General features: G+C 42.0%; 1 protein-coding gene across 5 annotated transcripts in view; it reads right to left on the reverse strand.

The window, feature by feature from the left end:
• foxp1b (forkhead box P1b) overlaps positions 1-26,231 on the reverse strand; it is a 222,015-nt gene that overhangs the window by 171,483 nt on the left and 24,301 nt on the right. For 3 of the 5 annotated variants that reach the window (XM_036124578.1, XM_036124583.1, XM_036124577.1), the window contains exons 3-4: positions 23,391-23,453; positions 21,781-21,812 (exon numbers count right to left, since the gene is read on the reverse strand). The exons of 1 other annotated variant lie outside the window; for it this stretch is intronic. The gene's annotated coding sequence lies outside the window, so the exon portion shown is untranslated. The remainder of the gene's footprint in view (positions 1-21,780; positions 21,813-23,390; positions 23,454-26,231) is intronic. One more of the 5 variants, XM_036124579.1, reaches the window with a different exon arrangement.

A 26,231-nucleotide genomic window follows, 5' to 3' on the forward strand; every position in this document is an offset into this window, starting at 1 on the left:
TGCTCTAATTGATTTTAAACCCAACTCCTCCCTAACCTTAGATCAAGCATTTCTTAATTACTAGTTTCTAAACACTGAATCCCACAGCACTGAGGGGAAAATAAAAGCATGTTTTGTCCATAATAGCGTCAAAGGCTTTAAGAATTGAAGGTGTGCTCAAACCATTGCTCTGGTTTAAAGTCCTTTAAATGAGACGGGAGAGAAAGAAGGCTTTTCTCTGGTTGTATGAACAAAGAATAGCACCCTTCCCCACCTGTTGCTACACACTAACTGGACAGCTGGCTTAATGAAAGACATTTTATTATCAGGGTCCAGAAGTGCCTGGGTTTGATTTCAGAACACCACCGTTTGAAAATCAGCGTTTCAGAGAAGGACCGGACCGGACCGAACCAAACCAAGCTCTCATTATCTATGTTTACATGCACAAAAGTTCACGATTGGATTAAAATATATTTAGATTAAATAATCGGATTGTACTGTTTATATGGGCACACAATAAATTAATCCGATCATAATGTGCGTGTATACACACCTGGCTTTATTCAAAATAGAACCACTCTGATATACACAGAAGAAGTACTTTAGTCTTTGCTTAAGGACAGAAAATAGTAAATAAAGCAGTATTATGCATGTTTGTTTGTCTTCAGAGTGCCCGGCTGGACTTGTACAATGTTCTAATTACAGTTGAAACATTACTGAGTAAACAACAATTTTGAGCTTTTTTTTTTTAGCCCCGGCAGTTTTGGTTCCAGACGCATTTCTGCCACTCACCTACGCAGAAATACGTCATATTTACGTCGGGCGCACATGCATACTCGGATCAGTTTGCCACATTTGGAATAACTTCAGCCTGACCAGCGTTTATACGCACGTTGATGGGATTATCAATCGGCATGAACCACACCTCTCACTTGGATTACAATTTCATTCTGATTGAGGTTAATCCGATCATAATATTCCAATTAGCGTGTTTATATGACCCATTTTAATTCAGATTGGCCCTTTATTCCGATTGCTTTTGTCCATGTAAACGTAGCTATTCTTTGCCGACTTAGGAAAGAAAGATTTACGAGACGATTGTGTGTGGACGTTGCGTTAGAAAATGTTGATGTTAATGGCAAAATTCAAAATAAATTCCTCAATTTTGTAAAAATGTTTTTACGCTTGCTTGAGGTGTTTTTTGAGTTTTTTTGAAAAAGAGTTAATAATCAAAAATGAGAGGAAACACATTTCCAACAAAATTCTGACGTAGTGAACATTTACCTCACATGACTGGCAGGCCCTAATTATTGACAGGGTTGTCTGGGGCTAATTTAAATGTGTAATGATAAGACAGAGGATTGTTCCACTCATTCAAAAAGTAAAAAAAAAAGGATTTTGTGGTTATTTATAGATTTTAAAGAGAACCTAGAAATTGGCCTTGGCAGGGCAGAGCTTCACAAAAACCTGGAGATCAGAGCATTTCCAGTATGTATCAATATATTAAATGAGAATAGCTGTAGTCAGAAGAACGGTCTTATCAGATTTATATAAAAGTGATTCCATCATGTCATATATCAGCACCTGTTTTGTAAATGGTGTATATATTAATAAGGTTATATGAGAATCTCAACCAAGCCAGTTCTTAGTTTGCATGCAGTTTACTTAAAGCTTCGTTAACGAGAGGAAAGACTTTTTTAAACTAATTGATCACTATAACAAGCTGCCTTTTTAAAATGATTAAATGTTAGTCTACAGCGCTTCCCCGGCTGAGTTTTGTCATTTAGTGCCCCACGCCCCTTCGACTTAAGTCCTTCCCTTAGTTTGAAAACACACAGGGAATAAACGGCAAAATGTGTTTCCTGCAAGGGATAAGAGGTGGAAAAAGCCCATCCTGCCCCCTGAATCACCGCCGCCCCGCCACAGCCGACGCCACTGGCCTTTCTGCAGAGGCAGCAAAAGTTCCCCGAGAGGGGAGCGTCGGCCAACTCAAACAGGGCCCGCTCCCCTCTCCGTGGGCCGCCGGCCGCCCATGTGGGCCTGCGCTGGGCTTCCTGAGGGCTCGCTGCAGCTGGAGCGCTTTGAATAAAGGTAACAGCAATGTCACCGCTACTGTAAACTTGCTGGGCTGCTCCTGTCAGCAGGACGTTCCTAATCAAAGCAGAAAAACCCCACCTAAAACATAACGCATTGTTTTGTTTTTTTTCTTGTTTTTTTTCCACCAGCCCCCCCCAAGTCTAAACTTCCCGTGAATTACAAAGAGAGTACACAGGCGAGAGGGCAGCCGCCGCTCCCTGATCCTGCCAAACAAAATGCCAGGAGAACAGGAGTTCCACTCGGCTCCCAGCTTTAAATATATGAGCAATTTTCAAAATGATTAGTCTTATTTTCTTGTTGAGTGCCTGACACCGCAGAGGAAACCAGAACAATCACGTTAGCTGGCTTTTTTTTTTTTTTTTTCAGCTGAATTTAGAAACACTAATTAGCTTTGCTCTCGTAAAGCCAACCTGAAAACGACCAATTAGAAAGTGAAAATGAGATGTGCGGAGGAAACAAGAGCTTGTCATTTGCTCAGTTAAGTCCCACAAGCACAACTTCACTGTGATGACTTTCACACAAACTCAGGATGATTGGCATGCCGCCTGCTAATCCTGATGTCACGTACGCTCTGAAATCATGCGGCCCTGTACTTAGTTAGGAGGAAACTATTAAAGATCTGTATGGCCACATCAAACCTCAGCTGGACAGCCTGGCCATGCAGATGTCTGAAGCACCAGGCTGGGGAGGCTGACCACAGCACCAGCTGCTTTCAGCTCAGGGCCAAACCGTTACCCCCTCACAGGTGCCTTGCTTCTGTGAGTTTCCTGTTTCAAGGGTAAGGCAATAATTCCTCTGCACAGGGTTTGTTTCTTTCTAGCAAGTGATGCTTGAGCCTCGTGGTGCTTTGGTGCTAGTTCGCCCGCTGAGTGGTGCCGGTGTAGCCAGTTATTAGAAGTGCATGTAAAACTTGTGTAAATTATCTTATTTTGCAAGAATTTCATCTCTATTCCCAGAGCAAACGGTAGCAAGTGTTTCATCACTGTCGACCTGAAGACGGATGGGCTGTCAGCGCTCCCCACCCCCCCATCCAGGATCTAGCTCCTGGGCTAGGCAGTGGCTAAAAAAGGCCAGAGCAATGCTTTGCAGGCCTGCGTCTTTTACTGGGAGTAATTCTCAGATGTCAGATCGCTGCCAACGTCCTTGCAGCCAATGGCGGAGAGGCCAGTAAGTTCACATTAACTGCAGAGTGTAACTGCGCTGAACATCTGCTCATGAATGAGAGCGCTGCCCACTAACTCAGCGAGCCCGAAGCCCACTTATGAAAAATTCAACGTTCTCCTCGTTGGCACGCTTGTTTTGCACTATTCTCCTGAGCCCCGAGAATTATATTAAGAGAATTTCAGCACGGACGGGTGTATCTGAGAGAACAGCTGGCGCTGAAAAGGGATCTGCTGCTTAGCGAGAGCCCAGGGATTGCACATGGGATCTGCCTTCTCCTACACCATTTGTCCTTGAAGGGAAAAAAAAAACATCCGACTTAAGGACCCAGGTAATACTAGGGAAGCAAAGGCTACATTTAACTGATCCCACCACACGCGTGTGCTACGGTAGACAGAGCTAAACCAGGGAAGACATGAAGAGAGGTGGAGCTGGAAGCCTAAATGGAGCCAATTGTGACAATAAATGGTTTCCCCAGGAGGCCTCCTTCTTTGTTTGGCTGGTTTGGTTAATTAGGTGGTTAACCAGGAGGATTCTGCCCCCAACCCCGCATTTCAGACTCTAACTAATCAGAAACAGAAGGAGTCTAAATCAAAGAGTATGATGGCTGGTCCACAGCCCTGACCTTCATATGCTCTGATTACAAACCCCTTAATATTACTGACAAGGCAGGATTCCACAAGAGATATGATTGCATATGATTTAACAGCGCGTGCTAGCATACTGCCTGACAAAGAATATTACCGATACTGTCTCTCATGCATCATTCCCATTTTTATTTCCACCTTACAGTCACAAACGTCAATGTATTTTCTTTGGATTCTACGAGAAAGCAACTCAAAGTTGTACGCTATTGAGAATATTTTCAAACTTTTCAGCAAACATCCAATTAAGTCCACCCGAGAACCTGTTGCTAGATTTGAAAATTGACGTTTACATTCAATCTGACTGAGCTCAAGCTAATGTGCTTTGAAAACTGGGAAGTAGTTCCCCTGCTGGATGGGCAAAGCTGGTATAGTCGCGCCCAAAGGACCTCTGTAAAGTACTGACTTGAATGCATTTAAATTTAACACATTTATATGTAAAGAAAAATGGCCAACTTTTATGAAAAACAAGTAAAAAAAATGAAAGGCTTCATATTTATGGAGTAGGAACATGTGGTTTAATGAAAAACTAAACAAAAATGAATTTCTCGTATCATTAGTGCCGCTCTGTGGTGAAAAGTCTGTGTTAATATAGCATGAAAAACACAAAGGAAAGCTAGAACTAGCCTTTTTTACCATTATATTGAATTTTTTTTAGGTCTTTAACACTTTTGGCAAAAGTTATGCAAAGCCACTGAGGAAGGCCTAAAGACTAGAGGTGGCTCTGGAGCCACAGGTAGCAGACCCCTAGTCTAGAACATACAATCCCAATAAAATACACGGAAGTATTTGGCCGCAACATAAAAAATGTCAAAAAGATCACTGGGTAAGACTACGTGTGAAATGACCGTATCCGGCCCCGGGCAGAAAAAGCCGATGTGATCATAGCTGAGGAGTGCTGAACATGAGCATGAATGCACCACAGGCACATGGAGTTCCCACCTCCCAACGACACTCATAGCCGCACAGCTTTTCAGCTGCATGAATGACCGTCGGTATGCAGCCATGGTGAAGAGCTACCTGCAGAACCGCCCTCATCCAGCTGGGCATGGATAAAGCACTTTAAGGTAAGTGCTGGCGACGTCTATGCGTTCTATCACAGGGACTTGCATAAGTGGGTGGTGACGGTCTTTGAGAGAAAAATAATGAAGCAAACAGCTCTACATGTGCCAGCAAATGTTTGCAAAGATTTTACCTGCAGCAATTTTAGACATATTGTTGTTGCAAATAACAGATACCAATATTGACAGTGTATACACAAGCAGGGACGGACGTCCCACACAGAGAGCAGGCCACTTGTGATCTGATCACTTAGACACGTGTTAACAGCGGGTGTGAATTTAAATGAGCGCAGCGACACGAGCCAACAGCTAGTTTCTGTCGAAGATGATGAAACCGTTTCTCTATTTAAGAAAGTCAAGTTTAAGGAAGTGAGGAATCCAAACAAACACTACTAATAAAAGATTACCAAACTCAGTAATTTCACTTCTTCCTTTCTGGAAATACAGTTGGAAGATTTCTAGAGGTCAGCACAGAACAAAACTAAGGGACAAACATGTTTATCTTTCTGTTTATTATAGCTCAGCTTCCCTGTTCCATATAACTGGTTAAACTGTGCAACGATAAAGCCACAAAGCTCCGTTGATTTTATTAGGTCTTCAGGCCCATATTCTATAGTATCTTTTATTCTAGTTGTTTAACTAGTATGTTCGTTACTCGGTTTAGCCTTTTTTGTTAGTTAATGGCTGTGTGCCTGTTTTGTTCTTGTTTTAACCTCTGTAAAAGCACTTTGTTTAATCTGATTGTATTGAAAGTCCTCCATAATTTAACTAATAATTACATGACTTCTGAAGGAAGTTGGTTACACTGACATTCATTTAGGGCTATTAGAGTAAAGATGGGTTGAATACAAAAAAAGGAAAACCATCCTTTTCCTTTCATTTCAGTGAAACATGCTTAGAGTTGGTTGAAATATGACAAAATGCAAAAGGGTAGGAATACTTTTGGAAGGCACTAAAGTTGAGTGGTTTATACGCTACGTAACACCCTGTCTTTGTACGAGTTTCCACACATAGAAGCAAGGAGAGGATTAATGTTTCCCGCCCTTCAATTCCAGGCACTGAATATTGTGGAAATCATGGCAATAGCCCAAAAAAAAGGATCTGTGAGTGTGATAGTGGCAACGAAAATCAAGAGGATGTCTGCTGAGAAGCTCATTTAGCTGGTGACAAATGACAGCACTTTGTCTTCCTGACAAGAACCCTCCTTCATCAAATGTCCAACTTCACATGGAAATAGGAAATCACACATTATCACACTGACAAACAATTACAACCATGTCATTAGCAGCAACCCTGGGCCTGGAACCATTAACAAAACACAATGTTGCACACCACGCTAACCATCAGAAGAAACACAGGATGTAGATGGAAATACGCTGATAAATCAATCATGACACAAACAACCTGATCCTCATATTAGAGGAGATTTCACTTCTTGGAATGGCGTGTGTGCCAGCTAAATAAATCACAAAAATAATCTCCAACTATCAAAAGTTCTGATGAAAGATTGCGTCTTTGTTGATGACAGCCTAGTGCTCGCCTTATATTAAAAGTCAACACTTTAAACAGTTTTTCTGTAACGTGACTTAATCAGATTGAACATTAGTATCTTTTTTAATAGATCTCCCGGTGTCAGGCTGCAAATGAAAAAGCGAGCCTCTGTAAATACGGCTGCTTACTTCTAACACAAAAATTGTTGACACCTAATGTAATTTCAGCGGGACATCCAGCTGAAAGCACACCGGGGTAATATAATGCTCTTAATGAGAATTCCTTCCAGCTTGAGACCTTGCCGAGATAGCCGTAATGTGTTGGCTTCTCTTTTTAATAAAATAATTGTTACAGTTATTAAAGATGAATCTCATCATAGACGAGGTGACAAAATAATTCATTACTAAAACCAAGGCTTTAAATAGCTGCAAATTATGAAGCCCTACCCCCTACCCCTTGAAAACACACGGCTAGATGAATGGCTTGGGTTTTTTTTTTTTTCATATAAATATTGGATATTTGCCGTCCTTGAAAGGGCAGAAACATTGCATCTGTATTTTGGGTTTGCAGAAACACAATGTATTATTTACATTTAATAATTAACACAAGAAACTAAAAATCAAATAATTGTATTCTGTTTTTCCACATTTTTACTGAAGCCATCCTTTTTCCTAATTAATATACAGTAAATTTCATCTTCTAAAATTAAATGCTGTGTGATTATTAATACTCCAGCATACAATAAATGTCAGGGATAAAAACTGGAAAAATTACAAAGAGAAGCACAAAATCTAAACAATAAAAGAAACACCAACTCGTGTTTTTCTACCCGTTGCACTGTAAAAACCACAAGTAGGAGAGAAATGAGACATGCATGAGCACCATATCTCCTTTTGTACAACACTGATCTTAGTTAAGCCGAACAAAATGAATAAACTCATGCAGAAACATTTATATGCTTCAAAAACACAAAAGTTCCCCAGCTTTATTTGCAAATCTGATGAACTTTATTAAAGTTGAGGATTGGAAATTTTACATTTAGACAGAATTGTGTTCTTAAAATTGATGGTTAATCTCTGTTCCAATTTATATTTGATCTGGGGTGCAATGCAAAATATTTTAGATGATCAAAAAACAGGAAAAAAAGCATTCTTGGTATTCAATTTGAATCATGAGCTACATAAAAAGAAAATATGCTCAGTCTAAAGACAAAGTGAAAGCCGTTGTGCATATCATAATCAAAGAGAGGAAATATGACTTTATATTGCTTATGTGTACTTTAACTGGAAATAGCAGATGGATCTAAATGTGGAGCGATAAGAATTTAACTCTTTAGTATAGCGCAAGTATATTGGGACAAAAGGTGTTTACTTTCATATTCACAGCATGCTGCTGCATCAGGAAGTGGTGTGTTACTGTTATATGATGCCACAGTGTTGCTTGAATTTAGTTTTATCCTCTGTTTCCTCATGGGGTGAAAGTTTAATGCTTTATTTCTCTGTCTGTGAAACCCCGCCCATGTTATCAATAATTATTAGCAGAAATATTCAGGCTACAGACTGTCATCAGTTGGACCCATACTAACACTTTCAGAATTAACCTTCAGGAGTGCCGACAGAGCAACTGCATAGTGCAGTATGAGGCTGAGTATGCTTATTATATGCTCATCACCGTGATATTCTAGTAGCCCTTACATCAAGTCCATGGCGGTGGGCTATCTATAGGGTAGGCTACATGGTGTCTTAGAGTTGTGAGTTATAAACTCTTATAACTCAACGATATAAACTGAAAGTTCACGCTGAAACCATCAACAGTTTTTAAGCCTTTTTCTTTTCCTGGGTGGAGTCTTCAGGTTGGTTTGCAGCTGCAGCAGAGACAAAGAGTGATGAAGCAGCAGCTTCATGCATTCTGTCATACCCAACATATTCATCAGACCATCCTACGCGTTAAGTAGCTGAAATGAGTACTCAGATTTTGGTTTTAATTTACACAAAAATAGCAATTTGGTCAACTAATTTGTTTAAATAGAATCAGCAATTTATTTTTTTTAAAAACAACACGAACCTTGTAAAATTTTTAAAGTGGTCGTATTCATAAATGCTTTAAAAGGATCACTATTCAGTCGATTTATTTTACAGTCATTTTGCATTTTGATGATATCAGTATTAAAATACAGTAGGGGAATAAAAGCAGCTAATTTTAGAATTCAGTCATAATAAAACACAGTTGATGTTAGCAAAGAGAACAGGAGATGATAAACGGACGCAAATAAGCTGCTAAAGGCTAACTTGCAATTGGCGGCACATTCTATGCAGACATTTTTATACTTTATTTCAGACATAATTATTCAATAACTAGTTGATGTTGTAGTTAAGAACTCGTTTCAGAATGTTTAGCTGGTGAACTATGCTCATAAATCAACTCATTTTAACCTGAGCAAACTGCTGCAGCAGCCACAGTAACAGGTATTTTGCTATCATAACTAGTTAGGCTTATCCACGCTGTCTTTCTAATTTCACCTTAGATCAAAACTTTGCTCCTCTTAATCAGCAAAGTGATGTGAACATGTTTAGTACACATGCTACAGGGGTGTGCCACTAACTAGATGCAGTAGACAGAGACAGACATGTTTGAAGACCCACTGCTGTCTTTAGGTGCCTCCACACATGAAACAGCTGAAACTTGCAAGCAGAAGCCAATCCCTCCGACCTCCACCCCTTCCTTCACACAAACCTCTCCTACCTTTATTTATGCATCCAAAAAGGAGAGAGATAATTTACAGCGACGACACAGAAACTTCCCAGCATGCCTTTTAACCCGCCGTTTTTCACTCCCCCCGCAGCAGGATGTCCAGAGGAAATGCTTTATTAAGATCCTGCCGACATGAAGAGCTGCTTTGACTTACTGGTGCATTACTGTCTAAAAGCCAAAGTTATTTAGACCAATAAAAGGCTAATATATTGTTGGAGTGGAATTACAAAGAAGTTATCTCTGCCTTAATAACATCACCGCAACCCCTGATGTTGTTTAGATCAATAAGACCCATTAATGCACAGACCTCAAGCACAGATTAGGCTGCACAGCCACAGTAAAAATATTGCTTACTAGCATTTAAAGAAAAGAAAATGACAGAGGTTTTATCTCTGATAGAACAAAGCGGTCGAGATGTGGAAGTCTCCAAACGGGCTGAAAATCTAAATGAAACCACAGTTCAGTGACGCTAACGCTGCTCTGCTGAATAACACGTAAAAATGATGGACACCGATCTGAGCTGTGTCAGACCAAATGAAGCAGTAAGATGGTAAAGCAAAAGTGAAACTACTTCAATCCTTTAATCCAACTAGAAAGAGCTGTGCTTGAACATTTCCAACAAAATCCTCTTAAGTTTCAAAAGTCTTCAGATATTCAATTTATTTCTAATCTCGGTCCCTTATCAATAAACCACAAAGAAATATCTGTCGTTGAAGGTGATGCTCAAACAATTCCATCAAACTGAACGGGGCTGAGACTCGCAATGCAGTTTCCCATCATGCTGTGCTCTTCTTAACATCGTCCACCAGGTGATGCACTAAATCATCCAGGATGATGCTGTCCATGCGTCCTTTAGGACTGATGACCGCAGCCTGCTTACCGGCCGGAGCAAGGAGGACGCCTCAGAGCAGAGAAGAGCACTCAGCTGTGTGTGTGTGTGTGTGTGTGTGTGTGTGTGTGTGTGTGTGTGTGTGTGTGTGTGTGTGTGTGTGTGTGTGTGTGTGTGTAGCGCAGACAGGACTCGTAAATTGCAGCACACCGAGACATCAGAAGAAACCACAGGAAACAAGTTATGACGCTATCTCTATATACGAAATGACAAACAAGAGTTGTTTTTTTTCTGTTCCTTTTTAAAGTACAAAATGTCCCCTCAGGCGTAAACTCTGTCAATAGGAAGTTTACAGACACGGTGCCTGTCAGGTGGCGGGGGGGGGGGGGGGAGAACAGCGCTCAGCACGTAAATGTTAGAAAAAGAGAAAGGAAGAAGTGCCTTTGGTGGCTTCTGCACCCTTTTGGCCTCAGAGTGTTTCTCAGAGGACCACAGTGGACTACAAGCTTAGCAGCAGAGAACGCTCCATCCTCTGTCTCACATCCTTTTTCATTATTCACAAGTCCAGCTGCAGAATTCACTACAGCACAGAACCTAAAAAAAGGTAGATTCATGCATAAAAAGGGTTCTTATATTGGGTTTTGCACAGCAACCCAACTTGTTTTCTTTTCTTTATTTGTTGTTGGGGTTATTGTGTATTTTCTACATCTGAATCAATGAGTTCTTCTATTTGGAAATTAAGGGGAAAATTGTGATACATTTATTCCTTAAACCTTTTCACCATTTATTACACAATTACCATAAACCTCAGTGTATTCAAATTGCATTTTCTGTGATAAACCAATGAAAGTACACATGACATTCAGAATGATCTGAGTAGTGTGGCATGCATTTGTATTTAGCCCCCATGAGCCAATACCTGTAGAACTCCTGTATTTTGGGCTCTGTCTCAGAAGTCTGCACATCAACAGACTTAATAGGGTAGTTCATTGTTATTGTTTTGAGGCGGGTTTTTCGCGCATGCGCGCCCGACTGGTAGGCAAAAGGCGAACACAATGGCGGACGCAAACAGAGAAACTGACGAGTTCTCCGCGTATTTTTCTTCTTTAGATAACGTACTACAAGATCGTTTTAAGAGTAAGTTGATGGTTGATGGTATCAGATTGCCAGATCCACACAGCAAAAGCCTGAAGGGACGGAGCGAGTCTGTGAAATGCTGGCCAAGCGCTCCGTACCATGACATATACAGCTGCCTTATAAACATGGCAGGCCAGTACAGACAGAGAGCACGAAAGCATGAAACCACTGGACGGCTACAATTATTTTAAATCGGGAAAAAGGCTCCAGCAACGCCCGCGACGCCATGAGGGATTAATCGGTCAGAAAATGGATGGATGGATGGATGTTGTTCACACATGTTTGTGCAACAGCACAAAGCGGCGTCGGACACAGGCCGCGTCTCAGCAGAGGCCCGGTAGGTTAAAAAAAAAAAAAATTTCACTACGGATTATTTAGGTGTTTTTGTCTTGTTAAAATGGGTGGCGGTGTCGGCGACATTGCAGCGTAAACACAGAAATACTAGCGCCCGTGAACCGGGGCGTAATAGCAGCAGCAGCGGCTGTAGCCCCTGCTGCTAGCTGCTGCTAGCCGCCCCGGCCCGGCTACACGGACCGGCGCCCCGGCCCGGCTACACGGGCCGGGCCGGGCCGGGGCGGCTAGCCGGTCCGTGTAGCCGTGTAGCCGGCGGCGCCGGCCCGTGTAGCCGGGCCGGGGCGCCGGCCCGTGTAGCCGGCGGCGCCGGCCCGTGTAGTGTTTACGCAGCAGCCGCTGGCTGCTGCCGCAGCCCGTGAACTGGCAGAGCAGCCGCTGCCTGCTCCGCCGCTGCTGCTTGGCTGCTGCTGCTACCGCTTCTCCGGCCCGTGTAGCGATCTGTGTACCCTCCGCCGCTATTTAAGTAGAACAATGACTAGAGCAGAATTAAGTTGTATTTACCGGAGATGAAGTGTAGACTGCAAATTCTGTCGTAGTACGATGCCCCCCCAGTCCATTGGGAGTGTCTGCCTGCGCTCTTTTCATTGAAAATATCCATTTCTTTCTTCGTCCTTCCTCCTTCGGTAAACGACAGAAACATACATCCAACGATTTGGAATGCCTCTGTGTGCAACCGGGAGCACAACAAGTCGTAGGCATTGCTTAGATTCCATAAATAAACGAAGTAAAAGTACGCTCTAAATCACCCGTTTTGTCATGTAGTAGACGAGAACAGTACTGTTTTCTGCCTACCAGCGGGACCCGGATGTAGCGCTGACGTCACGCGGGACGTCACACGTGAACTACCCTATTGGGTTTTTTCCCTCATCCTTATTCTCATAACAGCTCGGGCTCAGTCAAACAGAAGTAATTATTTTCTACAAACCTTAATTTAAGTTGTGCAACCGATTCTGGTCTGGATTTTAGGTCCAGATGTATGTTTGGGGTCAGAAGCTGAGCCTCTGACTCAGACTCGTCTTTTGCAGCCTGTAGCAGGGTTTCTACCAGCGATTCCCCATATTCAGCCACCATCTGTTTTTCTGCTGTTTCCAGCATGATACGGCCGCCGCCATCTTTCACCAGAAAAGCTTTATTGATGCAAAGACTAAATTTCAAAAACGTGACCCGTATTCACCGATTAAGTGACTTTTGAAGGCAACTGGATGCAATGGATTTATTCCAGCCTGTCAGAGTAAAAAGAACAGAATAAAACGTACGCACGTTTTTTTTTTTGTTTTTTTTTTTATGATTTCCTTTTCCTTCCACTTCACCGCATGCATTTCTTTGTGCTGGGCTAGCACATATAATCCAAACAAAGCTTTCTGCTTCTACGCTAAGACAATGTGAAAATGTTCAAGGGGAGAGAATGCTTGTGAAAGACACTTGAACTAAAAAGCCTTAATAAGAGACAAGATATACACATCACACTTAAATGTAGGTAATTTCAGGCATACATTTACTCCCATTTAATCATTTCGGGATTTTAAAGCCCTCTGTGTAGAAATGCGGACCTGGACAGAGCATTCATCACTTTGATGACCGCGAATAATAACTCCGAAAAATGATCAACCGTGATAATTGGATATCACCCAACAATAAATACGTCCGCCGACGACGAAGGCGGGAGGAGAAGGATGTGGAGAAACGGGGACATACCAGAAAGAGCAAATCTTCAAGCAGCAAGTGGGAACATAAATAAAGTGTGCCACATCTTTTACCTTCTTCAATTATCTGCCTTTTGACATGCAAGCTGAGCACAGTGTAATTAACATCTCAGGAGATAATGGGGTCGCCACTCACTGATCAATCTCACACGTATATTATCTGCCTTTTACCAATCCAGCCACTTGTTATTCTGGGAGGGAAATATTCCAACCTTTTTTATTACGATTATTTTCCTTTTTGGGTGGATGGGGGGGAGGGGCTTTAATAAAACCCTGGAAAGAGACCTAATAACTCTTCCAATTGAGCTCATCTTCCAAAACATCCATTAGGCTAAGACCTAACTTCCACGGAGAATTGTCAGCAACAATAAGGAGTAAATCTAAGCCAACCGATGAAGGAGCTGATATGTTTGCCATAATCAATACCAGACGGTGTCACGAGATAAAGAGGAAACAGTGAATATGTTCACAGGGGGCTTTTCAGAACTGGCTTCAGAGCTCAATCCCTCCACTGAATGAAAATGTTCAGCTATGTGATGTGAAATTGATTCTAATACGAAACATTACAACAGCAAAACAAACAAATGTGGATATTAATTTAGCAAAATGCAACTTTTATGCTGAGTTCAATATTAAATGGGTCATCGATGGGTTGGAAAAAAAACAGTGCTGGTTGGAATTGAATCACATTCAAATAACTTATCAGCAGCCCTGTGAATATCTTTATTTATCTTTTAGATACTGTGTTAGCCGGGCTGTGGCTCGCTGAATCTTTGCATCATTTAGCATTCAACACCTTCCGGTGTGTTCCACGTTGAAGGTGTTGAATCCTTTTGCCTTTGTGGACTTTTTAAACATGTTTCAGAGGCAAACCTTGCGGTGTTAGTGAGTTTGCCCCAACTGCAGCTCAGAGGAATGATGCAGTTTTTCATTTATTAAGTTGGCAGAATGCATGTTTAATTTGCTGCCAAAGCTCTTGCTCTGTCAACATGAAAGCCACAGGAAAAGCATGAGAGAAAGCTAAAGGAAGGCCTCCAACTGGGTGCTGTTTCATCAGCTTATATCTAAGGCTCCAAACTAAGCCAAGAACTAAGTTAAAGCTACGCCACCACCAGCCTCCACTTTAGAGACAAGGACAGGAGTCTAACCCAGGGTGGTCCCTGATGCATGGTGTGCTTAGAAATGCTATTCTGTAAATCCTGGTTTTAACAAGTTGGTATTTTAGCTACTGTTGCCTTTCTATTTCCTTGAACCAGTCGGCAAATCTCTGATTTATGACATCGACAAAGTATTTTTAGTTCACACAACTGGATACGTTCTCCTTGTCTAAACAATCTGTAATCCTAAGAGATGATTGTGTGTGTAAATACCAACAAATCAGAAGTCTTAAAAAAGATGCTTCTTTCCACTGTATAACCAATAAAAAAAATCATGGCAACCAGAGATGCACCAAGAATCGGTCATTTCCAGCTGCTTCTTGGCTTGGCCTGCTCTGACTGGCGACCGGCTGGTTGGAAACTCAAAATTGGATCCTTTCATGACAAAAGTCATGGGGAGCCCAAAGCTTGTAAGAAATTGTCTACAAATGTTCATTCATACAACAGAGAATTAGACAACAACAGGTGATTAGCAATTAGCTAATTTGTATTTTTGGTCATTTGTTTTGGGACGTTTTCAGGTAGAAAAATGTCTGTCTGCCACAGGACAGCAGTGCTTCCCGCCCTTAGGATATATTGTTGAATTAATGAAGGAACAAATTAACCCAGATCCGGCTTCAGAAGGCCGTAGAAAGGCTGAACGACTTAAGTTGCTCTTTCCTATCCTATCAAGCTTCAGTAATGCTAACCATTACGCTAATCGGTAATACAAGAAGCTACAGAAAACTTAAAATGTCAACTCCAAATTCCAGATGGGCAATATATCACTGTATTATGTGTTTTTTTTATTGCAATAACAGTAAAAGTAATATTTAAAAAGTTTGGAAAAGGTTATTTACAGTTTTCCTTAGTGACAGGTTGTATGACTATATCTGTATGTCCCAGTAGACAGTTTTTAGAAAATAAAACGTATCCGTTCTGAAAACATTCACTTCCTGGGGTGTGATTGTACCACAAAACCTGATAGATTAATTGCATTTAATTATAGTTCTGAACATATCACTATTATTTGATACTCTCATGGAACGATAAGTGGAGAAGATCGTAAAAATCTTCAACATAGTGGGTTTTTTTCCGTTATCACAATAAATCACAATTCTCAACAGCATAATCTTTTCCCCAATAACAAAATCTTTTTGTCTTCTTTCTTAATAAAAAAGCCTGTTTTCCACCGACGGGTCTCTTACAAACACTGTATAATGTAGCCTCTCCTCGCAGGAATAAAAATGACACCTCAAACAGATATCGCCAGGTTAAAGCTTTACCAAAACTAGAGGATGGATATTTTTATTTGAATGTGGGTCCTGCTCTAATTGAACTAAAATCCCAATGTAGACTGCGAGTGTTGAGGCTTTATTCTCAGGTTTTCCATTCCTGTTTTCTACTGGGGTTGTGAAACACCTAAAGGCTTCACTCTATTTTCCCAGCGGCCTGTGTATACTTTGGTACCACCTCCTGGGCCAGGCAGGAAGGCCTGCTGAGTGAGGTCTCTCCTGGCTGCATTCAGACCCAGCCTCTTACACAATGCTGGCTGCCTGGCCCAGCAGCAGGCCCAGCCTCTCTCTCCAATAACTTACTTCCCATTCTCGATCAAACCTGGGGATTGTAGTACGAGGGTGGAGATGAGAAAGACGGGAGGAGGTGAGGGGCATATCCTGCGTGAAACCGCATCCTGAACAAGCGCCGCTGCATCTCACTGTAAATAAATACTCTCTCCTCCGTGTAGCTTCCGTCAACTGTCACCGCCTTGGCTCCCAATCACCTTCAAGTCCAAACAGGAAAGTGCAGGGAGGCAAGGGAGATGGCAGATATGAGCTTTAATTTGCTTCTCACTGCACTTTAGCCCGCTTGCACACTACTTCCTATTCTCCCGCTCTGACCAGCTGCCCCGGCTTCGTTCCAGACCCTGAGTCCTTCCTGTCACCTTTCATTACCACATTATCCTGGAGGAGGCTCCCTGTGTAGTTGGGAAATCACCATTTGGAGCAGCCTCTCTCTCCCCCCCCCCCTCCCCCAATTTATGTTGTATTGTGTGAGACATTAAAAGCCACACGCGACATCCTCAAAGGAGAACTGCTGCCTTGTTACCTGCTAATCCCCTGAGCATTATAACAGGAGATGCAAGTGAACAACAGAGCATGACGGAGGTAACAACCAAGACACGACAAGCTCTCCGCCTGCAGAACGCTTTGTGTTGCAACACCCTCAGTAGATCGGTGTGAGAACATCTATTATCACATTAGGTAGAAACAGCCTGTTTGTTATGATAATAAACCGATCGGATTATTATGAACGGGATCTTCGTTTCAGACACAAACAGAAAGAACTGAATCCACGTCGCTGCATTACAGCGGGTCCCACCGCACCGTTTCCTTAAGACGTGCTGGAGGATCGTTGGCCGTCCTGCATTGTTTCATTACACTTGAATGAGTTGAGCTGAAAATTGCAAGCAGCTGCTGACTGCAGCGCATCAGCGTCTGGCCTGAACCACCTCAAAGTAACCGCTCTGTCAAGAGAAGAGTGTAGGACGCATCCATGCTGCTTTTTAGGCCATCGTATGATTATTAGGACCAAATGGTAGTTTTAATTAAAGCTGTCAGGAAGAGACCAAGTTCAATCATGCAACATTTTTAGAGCTACATAACAACTGATTCAGTTTGTAATACAAATCTCTGATAACAGCAGTGTTCAGCCCCTTTAAGCTAACAAAAATAAAGACTACACAATCTCCACAAGGACTGAAATAATTTGGTCTCTCTAAAATTCCTCTAAAGTTCAAAATTTTATATACAGAAGCTGTTTGAATGAAACTGTGTCAATATTTTTATTTTTATTAAATATTATTACAAAAAGAAAAGACAAACAGAAATTATAAGAATCAAAAATATGAGTATAAAATGCATGTTAATGTAAAAATATGTAATATTTTTTGTTTGCTTGAAGATAACTTGATGTTGGATGGCATTAGCATTGCAAAATGCTTCTAGCTTGGCATTCTTTAGGAACCAACCAGCTGTTTTCAGAACACAGTAAACCCAGAGCATTCTCAGGTATGTATATTATTCTGACTATATCATGGAAATAAAGTAGTTAGTTTTGGAGTAGGTCTGGTGTTTTGCTTTTCTTTTGGCTGTGTTTGACGGTTTAGAATCTCTAAAATATTCTGTAAATATAAATCTGCCATCTCTGCTTGATCCAGTCCCAACAGCGATGGTCACACCCTGCCTTGAAGCTCTCCTTTTCCTCAGAACTGCCATCATTCACTCCTCACTTACCACTGATACTGTTCCTAAACTACCATTATCACTCCTACACTGAAGAAATCTGCCTCTGATCCCAACAACTACAATAATCTTCGCCCAATTTCTAATTTTATCTCTTAAGTACTTGAAAAAACAGCTGCCTCCCAACTTCATTCTCATTTAACTGACATTAACCTTTATGAACAATTCCAGTCTGGTCTCCATCCCCGTCACAGTACTGAAACCACCCTCATAAAAATCACCAGTAATCTTCTGATGGAGCCGACTCCGGTCTACTTTCTGCTCTCATTCTTAGGGATCTGAGTTCGGCCTTCGATACAATTACCCACACCATCCTTCTCCACAGATTATCCTTAATTAGCATCACACATCACTCTTGACTGGTTTCATTCTTACCTTACTGGCCGCACTCAGTTCATCCAATTTAAGTCCATTAGTTCCCACCTATCCCATCACAACCGGCATGCCACGTGGCTCTGTCCTGGGGCCCCTACTTCTCATTATTTACATTCTTCCCATCAGCAATATGTTCCACAAATTCAACATCCATGTTCAGTTATGCGGATGACACTCAACTCTATCTGTCACGTAAAACCAAGTTCCACACTCCCACCCTTTTCCCGTACCTCCTGCCTAGCCAAAATAAAATCCTGGATTACTTCCAACTTCCTTAAACAGAACAGTGACAAAACTGGGCTCCTCCTTGTAGGAACCATATCTATATTATCCAAAGTTATGCAAATTATGGATGATAGGATGGCAGAGATGTCATGTCTTCTTTCTAGTTGAACCCGAGTGACATCTTAAAATAAACCTGTAAACTAAGACTATATACTGGATATTTTTAGCTCTTTAATGGGTGTGGATTTTATGCCTGATTAGGACTGAGGCGCTTTCTGTCAGAGTAAATATTCAAACTGACTTTATTAAGAAAACAATTCAAACTCTGCAACCAAAGTGATTTCAATTGTTTTCCATTGGAAACAATTTTAAAGTTACAACTCTGCAACTACCAATATACACCTGCAGGCTGGAGGCAGCTGGATTATTGTTGCGGTCCTGAGTCCATGACTTGCAGCTAATGACTACATTTATCCTTCAGTGGACAGTATGCCGTTGTATCAGGGAAGTGATCTTTCTGATAAAATACTATTCTGCGACACCAATGTCTCGAACAGCTCTACATGCTTGAGTTATTCACACTGTAAAGCTGTAGATGAATCCCTTAAAATAAAAACTGCCAAATAACAGAGGGACAGCACTACCTGCTCTTTATAGATAAATTCATCCTTCGAAGGATGTCTACGTGGGTGGATCCTTTTTCGGCCGCGAAAACTAAAAGACCGGAAGAGACTGGCTGTGAATTTGGACGGTCCAGCCTTTAGCTGCTGTCCCCTCCCTTACTTTAGCGTAACTCTTGTTGCCTAGCAATGGAGACAGAGGTGAAGCCAAACAAATGGGGCCCGAAAGTTTATCCCGCTGTGTCCACTGGAAATGACTGTAGGCTACACAGTTCGTATTTTCCCCTTTAAATATTCATGATGACTCAAAATCTTTTGTTTTTTTTATATAGTCATTATATTGTCATTCATTAATCAGCCATTTGAAATGTTCAAAGTAATTTTATGTTGATATAGAAATATACCACAAAATAAAATCCATTGACGACAAACACTATCTGTGTAATTTACTTAAACACCAACCCTATAACTTTCTGAGCAAAGTTTAAATTAATTTATTTATAGAGAATGATTATACACTAACCAAACACTTGTATTAGATATTATATATTATTAGATATCTGACTGAATTATTTCTGGTTTCAATTTATTACGGAAAGCCAGCGGACGTTTGAAAGCAATGTGCCGAGAAACAGGAGTACAGCGAGCATCGCCTGCATGATCAGTTGAAAGCTGGCGAGCAGAACCGGTTGTGTTGCGCAGCGGATTTGTCAGAGCATTTTAAAATTAAGCAATATGTCAACACATGAAGCAGATATTTCAGGTTTACACAGCTAAATTCTTTCTTTAAACTTTTAAAAGTTACTTTTGTGTCACAGAAAGCGTAATATATCCAGCTATTATACTGCTGTATGAACTGTTCAAGACCACAAAGCGACTCACATGCGCAGATTACAGGAGACGTCACAGAGCAGCGCACTGTTTGTGGAAGTGATGGTGAATGTAATTGTTTCTAGAAGTGTTCAATAAAGTTTTGTTTAAAAAAAAAATCAAAAAGGGAAAAAAATGGCATCTTTCCTTGTTATTATTAGAAAGCTGTTGAGCAATAGGAGCCGACATTATTAAGACCAAGATAAAGTAAGGTAAGAAGAAAGCAGCACAACTATTAACAGGTCTTTTATGGAGCGCTAGCTGCTGCTACTGTGTGTGGATGTGTAGTGAGAGACAGGAGAGTGACGTGAAAGACGGATAAAATGCGACATGACCGTTCAGACTGTGGACGCTTTGGAAAAAAATCCGATACGTATCTGAATTACTGCCACATTTTGGAGTGAAAAGATCGGAATCGGGCCATTCACACTTATATGGGTCGCATTTCCCTGCAGTGTGAACATAGCTTAAGTCGGAGCAGCCTGGATCACGATTAACCCAAAGCAGACACGGAGTGGGGCTTCATCTCCGCGAAGGGGGGGGGGGGGGGGTTATGAAAACCTAAGCCACCAATTCCACCCACACCTTTTTATAACTAATCACTGTAATTTTGTTACAGTTGTATTAAAATGTTTGCTCTGAATTATTGGGGCTCTTACCCAGGGACAGCACGTGTCGGGGACAAGTAAAATCAGGAGAATGTGGAAAAAGCAATGAGTCTTATAGCCAGTGTGGTTCACACAATCAACTCATCTAAAGAGGAATGGTCAAAGATCCTTTCTGAAACATGCTCCAGCCTTGGCAAATATTAAAGGAGAAGACCAGGTTCTGTCCTCCTGGCAAAAAGAGGGTTGTACAAAGCACTGGCAACTGGAGTACTGATATTACCACTGTAATACCTGATGCTACTGTAATAAACTGAATTTCTTTAAAAAATCCCCCCCTCCAAACAAATAGGGGCCACTCTATATGTGACTATCCTGTTTTTCCAGCGGGACAAACACTTCCTGACTGAATCTGGAAGGGTCCACATCTATGTTTGCTTCTGATCTGAAATCAGATTAATGGTATTACGTTATTATTATGTGTATGATTCTTCAATCTTCAGAACATGGCTAGTGTTTAGGGAACCGTTTTCTGCACAGCTTGGGTCGAGCAGTGCCATCTTGATCTGACGGTTCTAGGCGTCTTACTCGCTGCCTGAGGAGAAGACTCGCTGGCCAGACACGTTGCTTCATAGGGCAACGGCTCTCTGAGCATGTCCCAGCCTGTCCGGGGGGAGTGCAAGTGTCTGCGCGCATGGGTGTGTTTATATTTTATCCTCAGGACCCCCAATTGTTGTTCATTTCCTGCACAAAGACAAAATAAGCACATAAAGGCCAAAATGTGCTCTTCCCTGGCCTTCACCCACATCACAGCACTTTTCCGCACAAGTGGCTAACCAAAGATAATTATACAATTAAAACAATTTTCCACATCTATCTGTCAGTTTGATTTAATTCCCCATTTGAACGACACTAATGGAGTACGCCTCTTCCTCTCTTCTTCCTCGAGCGAAGCCTTTTCCTCACGTTTGATCACAAAATGCACCAAAGCCGACCCGAGCAGAGGCTCGCTGGTTTATTTGTTTATCAGGATGTTAGAGAATAAAGTCGGGAGGAGCGGGTTTTCATTAAAAGCCATGCCGCAAAAGGAAATAGGGAGGTTTATTTGATTGTTGGTTCAAAGTAACCCTTGGATGCAAAAAAAAAAAAAGAAGACCCTCATATTTTCTGAGACAACAATCTCTTCACCTAGCCCTGACATGATTAAATCATCAAGAAAAAATGCAGAACCACAGAAGCTAAACGTAATGTTAACGTTTCACAAAACAGTCACAGTGCAGCTGAATATGGCAATTGGAAAAGAGCTATCTGGACCAACAATACTTCATCCTAAAATGAACTATTCGGTGCAGTTGCTGATCAGACAAAAGGACTTGAACTGTGTCTTTTAGACAAACAAACACAGGGTGTGAGGAAAAAGGGAGGATTTAAACAAACCTTGACCTGGATATCCTGCACCTCCGTCCACCCTGTGTGGACGGAGAACACAGATTGGAGCCACTCCTCCACAAGTTCAAGGGAAATGCTTGCATTGCATGTGTCTGCCTCTGTTAGCTGGTCTCAACAAATACAATTGCAGACGAGGGTTTTTATGATTATGAGCTGCCCTTATGGGGATTCGCATATCCATTAGAAAGGAGAACGCCGGTAGAAGAAGTTAGGTATTAAACTACGAGCTTCTGCCCCATCAGCAGAGAAGAGAAGGCTGCCTTTTATGGCAACGGATCCCAGACTCAGGCCATTGGCCACAGAACCCGCAAATGAGGCGTTAAGTGTAGGAGCAGCGCAGCAGAGCTAAAGGAGCAGAGAGCTATGACCCTTTCCTCATCCGTGCATGATTCGGCTTCTTTTTCCTCCCATCATGCTTGCTGTCTCTCCAACAGAAACAAAATGCAGACAAGCTTAACCAGTTGCAACTTTCATCGCTAAAACAGAGCTGTGATGTGCAAACATACTGAATATAAATAAAATAATGATTTTTTTTTTTAATGTAAACATTTATATTTAAGAACTGCCCTGTGTGGGACCTGTGAGCTGTCCAGAGTACTCCCACCCCACTCAATAGGGAGTTACAGTAAACTCCTGTGCATTTTACATGCTAGATATCTTATCTTTTCAGATCCAAATTACCAAGGTTCTCAAGCCACCTATTGACACTTTTAATGTTTAAATCCCAAAGTTTGCAACAACATCTAGGAATCGATATCCCTACAAAGGTGAAACTTTAGGTTTGGACGAGGTAGACTAGAAGAGAGTGTAAGGAGATGGATGCAGAGGATTTAAACAAGTCAACATGAAATAAAATAAAGTCTTTATTATCTTTTTCCATCCTTATCCAGACCTGGAAAGGACAGAAATCAAATGGCACACTCTTCCAGGCTGTGGAGGAATCCTGTGTAAATAAATTGTTGATTCCCAGACAGAAGCAAGGCTAGAGCAACACAAAATAAGGAACACAACCTGACAGAGATTTAAAAACAGAGTAACGTAAGGGGGGGCCGCTGGGACAATTTCATCACTATGCTTGACCCCCCCTGCTGGGAACGGCAGGAGATTGGGGGTGGCGGGGAGGAGATAGACTCTTCTTCACAGTCAGAGATTTAATTGCGCACAGATTTCATTACCTCTGCACAAATGTCACATTCGTTTCTGATCAGGTGGCGCTGCAGCCACTGGCAGCACGGCTGGCGAGGAGCCAGGCCGTCGTGCAGACAGTGTTCAGCCAATCAGGGCCCTCTGTGCAGACAGAGGTGAGCGGAGGGACTGTACACTAAATATGTTAAGAGAGAAAGAGTCACCGTCTGAAAGCAGCTGATGGGGCATTGCCCCAGCGGAAGGCAACACCTTCTACAAATACCACATCAGGCTTTTATCACCAGTACCTTAAATATCAGAACCTGGTGACAAAGTCCTCTGGATGTTTATGACATTAAAACAGATGGATAAAACGTGTTTCTTCTTTGAATAATTTTTTGTGTGAATCATCAAGACAGACAGCTAGAAATGCCATAACCAGAGAGGGGTTTAGTGGGGGAAGTGACACATACCCCGATCACTCGAGCTGAGTAGATTGGCGCTTCATTCCTCCAATCAGAGATCGGCTCACAGTCCTGAGGGGCCGGGCCACGGAGGTTTCATAGAGGACAGAGACCAAGAAAGAGAGAGAGAGAGAGAGAGAGAGAGAGAGAGAGAGAGACAAACAGGAGGGGAAAGATCGAGCAATTACAAACAGGAAGTAAAAGGTGGGGAAAGCCCCAACCCTGGTCCACTGAGCCCACATGTACAGAAAGATCAAAAGCACCAAAAGTAAACGTGATCTTCCTCACCCACAAGTACCTAATATACTTATGACACACTGATTCCTCTGGAAGCTCCTGGCCTACATGCATGCAAAGTTAGCTGAATGAAACAGGTAAACAGGCAACAGTCACCGAGTGAAACACATCTGTGTGGTTTCTTTAAACTTGGCAGAATACTTGAAACGCACCCAGAAAATCCTCATGAGTCTTGGTTCATTCTATCGATGTTAAACAAGAAAAATTGGATTTTGGGGCTCTGGGCTCTCTACAGAGGTTTGGTCTCAAGGTCTTATTAGCAATCTGTTTATTAAACATTGAAGAGCCAAATTTTCTAAATACGTTTGAAAAAAACGTGATAATCAGAATTAGCTGATTCTTCCTTACTCTCTGGGGAGTATCCAGACTGAGCAATACTCAAAACTGCAGAACATTGAGGAAAATATAATAAAAGTCACACAGGTTGATTTATTTCTAGGTGCTGGCTAACCTATGGTTAGTGCTGGTAAAGGTGAGGAAAGCCCTCTATCACAGTCGTATGATCTCACACTGAAAAATGTTGAACAAAACAATTTATAAAATGCCTTTTGACAAAGGTTCATTCGTTTTTCTAATAATTTACAAATAGTAATGCAGGACTTTTTGTTTCTCTGTGTTCTAAACATGATGTGACACGGATGCTCACTACTAGAGGCCTACAGCAAAGAGTAGTGTTTAGGTCTCACCAGGTCTCCATAGCAACCATTAGATGCTATCTACACGCCACGCAGTTATCTGAAGGAGAAAAAAAAGCCTTTCTGTCCGAACATCACAACCACAGATATGCGGAGTTAGCTAAGCTCTACTGGGACTTGAGCTGGATCTAATAGCTCTGGTCAGATCAAACTACAATTACTCTTTTCAGCAGCAAACACTCCAGGTGGGTCTGGAGAAGTAACTCATGGCCATCTATAAGTATGGTGAAGGAGCTGTGATGCTACGGGCCTGTTTCCCCCCTAAATGCCCTGCAAACCTTGTTAGATCGTATGAAATCCCCAATTCTTTCAGGGAATTTTCAATCTAAAATTGTCGAGCTCAGCAGTAAAATCCAATCTTTCAACAAGATACCAGACGTTAGATATCATAACATGTGCCTAAATGAAGTCCCCAGGCCTAAATCCTACAGAAAACCTGGGAGGGGAGCTGAAGAGAAGAGAGCATTAGAGAGGACCCAGGATGATGTAAGAAGAAAGGAAAGCAAAGAGAAGCCCGTCTCTTAATGCGCCACCTTTGACTTCAGCCAGCGGAGGTGCTAAAAACCGTCCCGCTGCTGATTTCCGTAGAACTGTTTTTTTTTTTCCCCTACTAAATAAATGTTCTCAAGCTAAAGGTTGAATTAATCAACATATTTTTTCAGTCTAGTTGTTTCTAAAAGATCAAAAAGATGTTTTTTTTTTTTTTTGCATGTTTGCCAGGGTGACAACGGTCGTCACCAGCGCTGTAGAGAATAAAATGATGCCACTTTAGAAAAACAAACAGAATTTACAAGCCTTACAGTAGTCTCCACCTTAATAACAAATAAAAAAAAACTCCCGTTTTTTCACACGACGTTTTTTCACTTTTCTTTATATAAATGAGCAATATGGAGCATTATGAAATGTCTGAGACAAGCTAGACAAACAGGCTCGTGTCAAAGCTGAAGCTCATTCATCTGTGGCCTGATAAACAAGTGGAAAGATGCTAATGACTTCCTTCTACAATTCAGCTCATGCAAAGGAGGCAGAGGAATTGATGTGTTCTGCTCGTGTCCTTGTCACAGGAGTCAGGCCGCCATGTGTGGCTTGTTGCCCCATGAGATATGTGCATATAACTTTGCTGTTTAATGTGGTTGTGTTCCGAGCGGCACGGCACAACAGTTCAGCTCCAAGTTAATTGGCCTGCTCTATAAAAAGTGTCAAAAACTAAATCCGTAAACCGGGCTTCAAAGCTGAAGCTGAGCAGCTCTGCAGCCAGACACAACAAACCACAGCCGCGACGTCCCAACTCCTCATAATTCACCGGGGTGGAATTCAACTACCCCCCTCGGTGTTGCAGTTGTTTCAACAGCCTGTCCGCATTCCTCCATCGGCCCCCAGATAAGACCCTTCTGATTACTCTGTGCATGCCTGCCGTGACGGCCAGAAATATGCTGATCCTAGCACAGAGCCCCTCTCACCGCCGACTCAGGGCAGCGCTGCTGTCTCCATCCCCGCCGTGTCTGCCGCGTGTGGCAATCGCCCTCAAATGTTTACTGGGAACGTGAGACGCCACGGGCTTTAACGTTACAGCGCTGTGTGCGTCTTAATTGCAAATAAACAAGCAGCAGAATTTGGAAAAGTGGTTCCTATGGTGTTATTTGTCAATAAAAACACTGCATAAAACTAAATGCTACCTTCGACAGTAAAGCAGCCCGTTCTGCGGCCTTTCTGGCATGCCAGCTGCTCAGAGCTCGTTCACTCTTCCTCTGAAAACATGTGGTTGTAATCGCTCTTCCTCGCTTAAATTTAAAGTGGCTTTTTGAAGTAGCTCCGTGTCCGGGCACTTTACGGCATGTGTTAACTGCAACTCATTTGT

The sequence above is a fragment of the Fundulus heteroclitus genome, chromosome 20, assembly GCF_011125445.2.
Source record: "Fundulus heteroclitus isolate FHET01 chromosome 20, MU-UCD_Fhet_4.1, whole genome shotgun sequence".
Lineage (NCBI taxonomy): Eukaryota > Metazoa > Chordata > Actinopteri > Cyprinodontiformes > Fundulidae > Fundulus > Fundulus heteroclitus.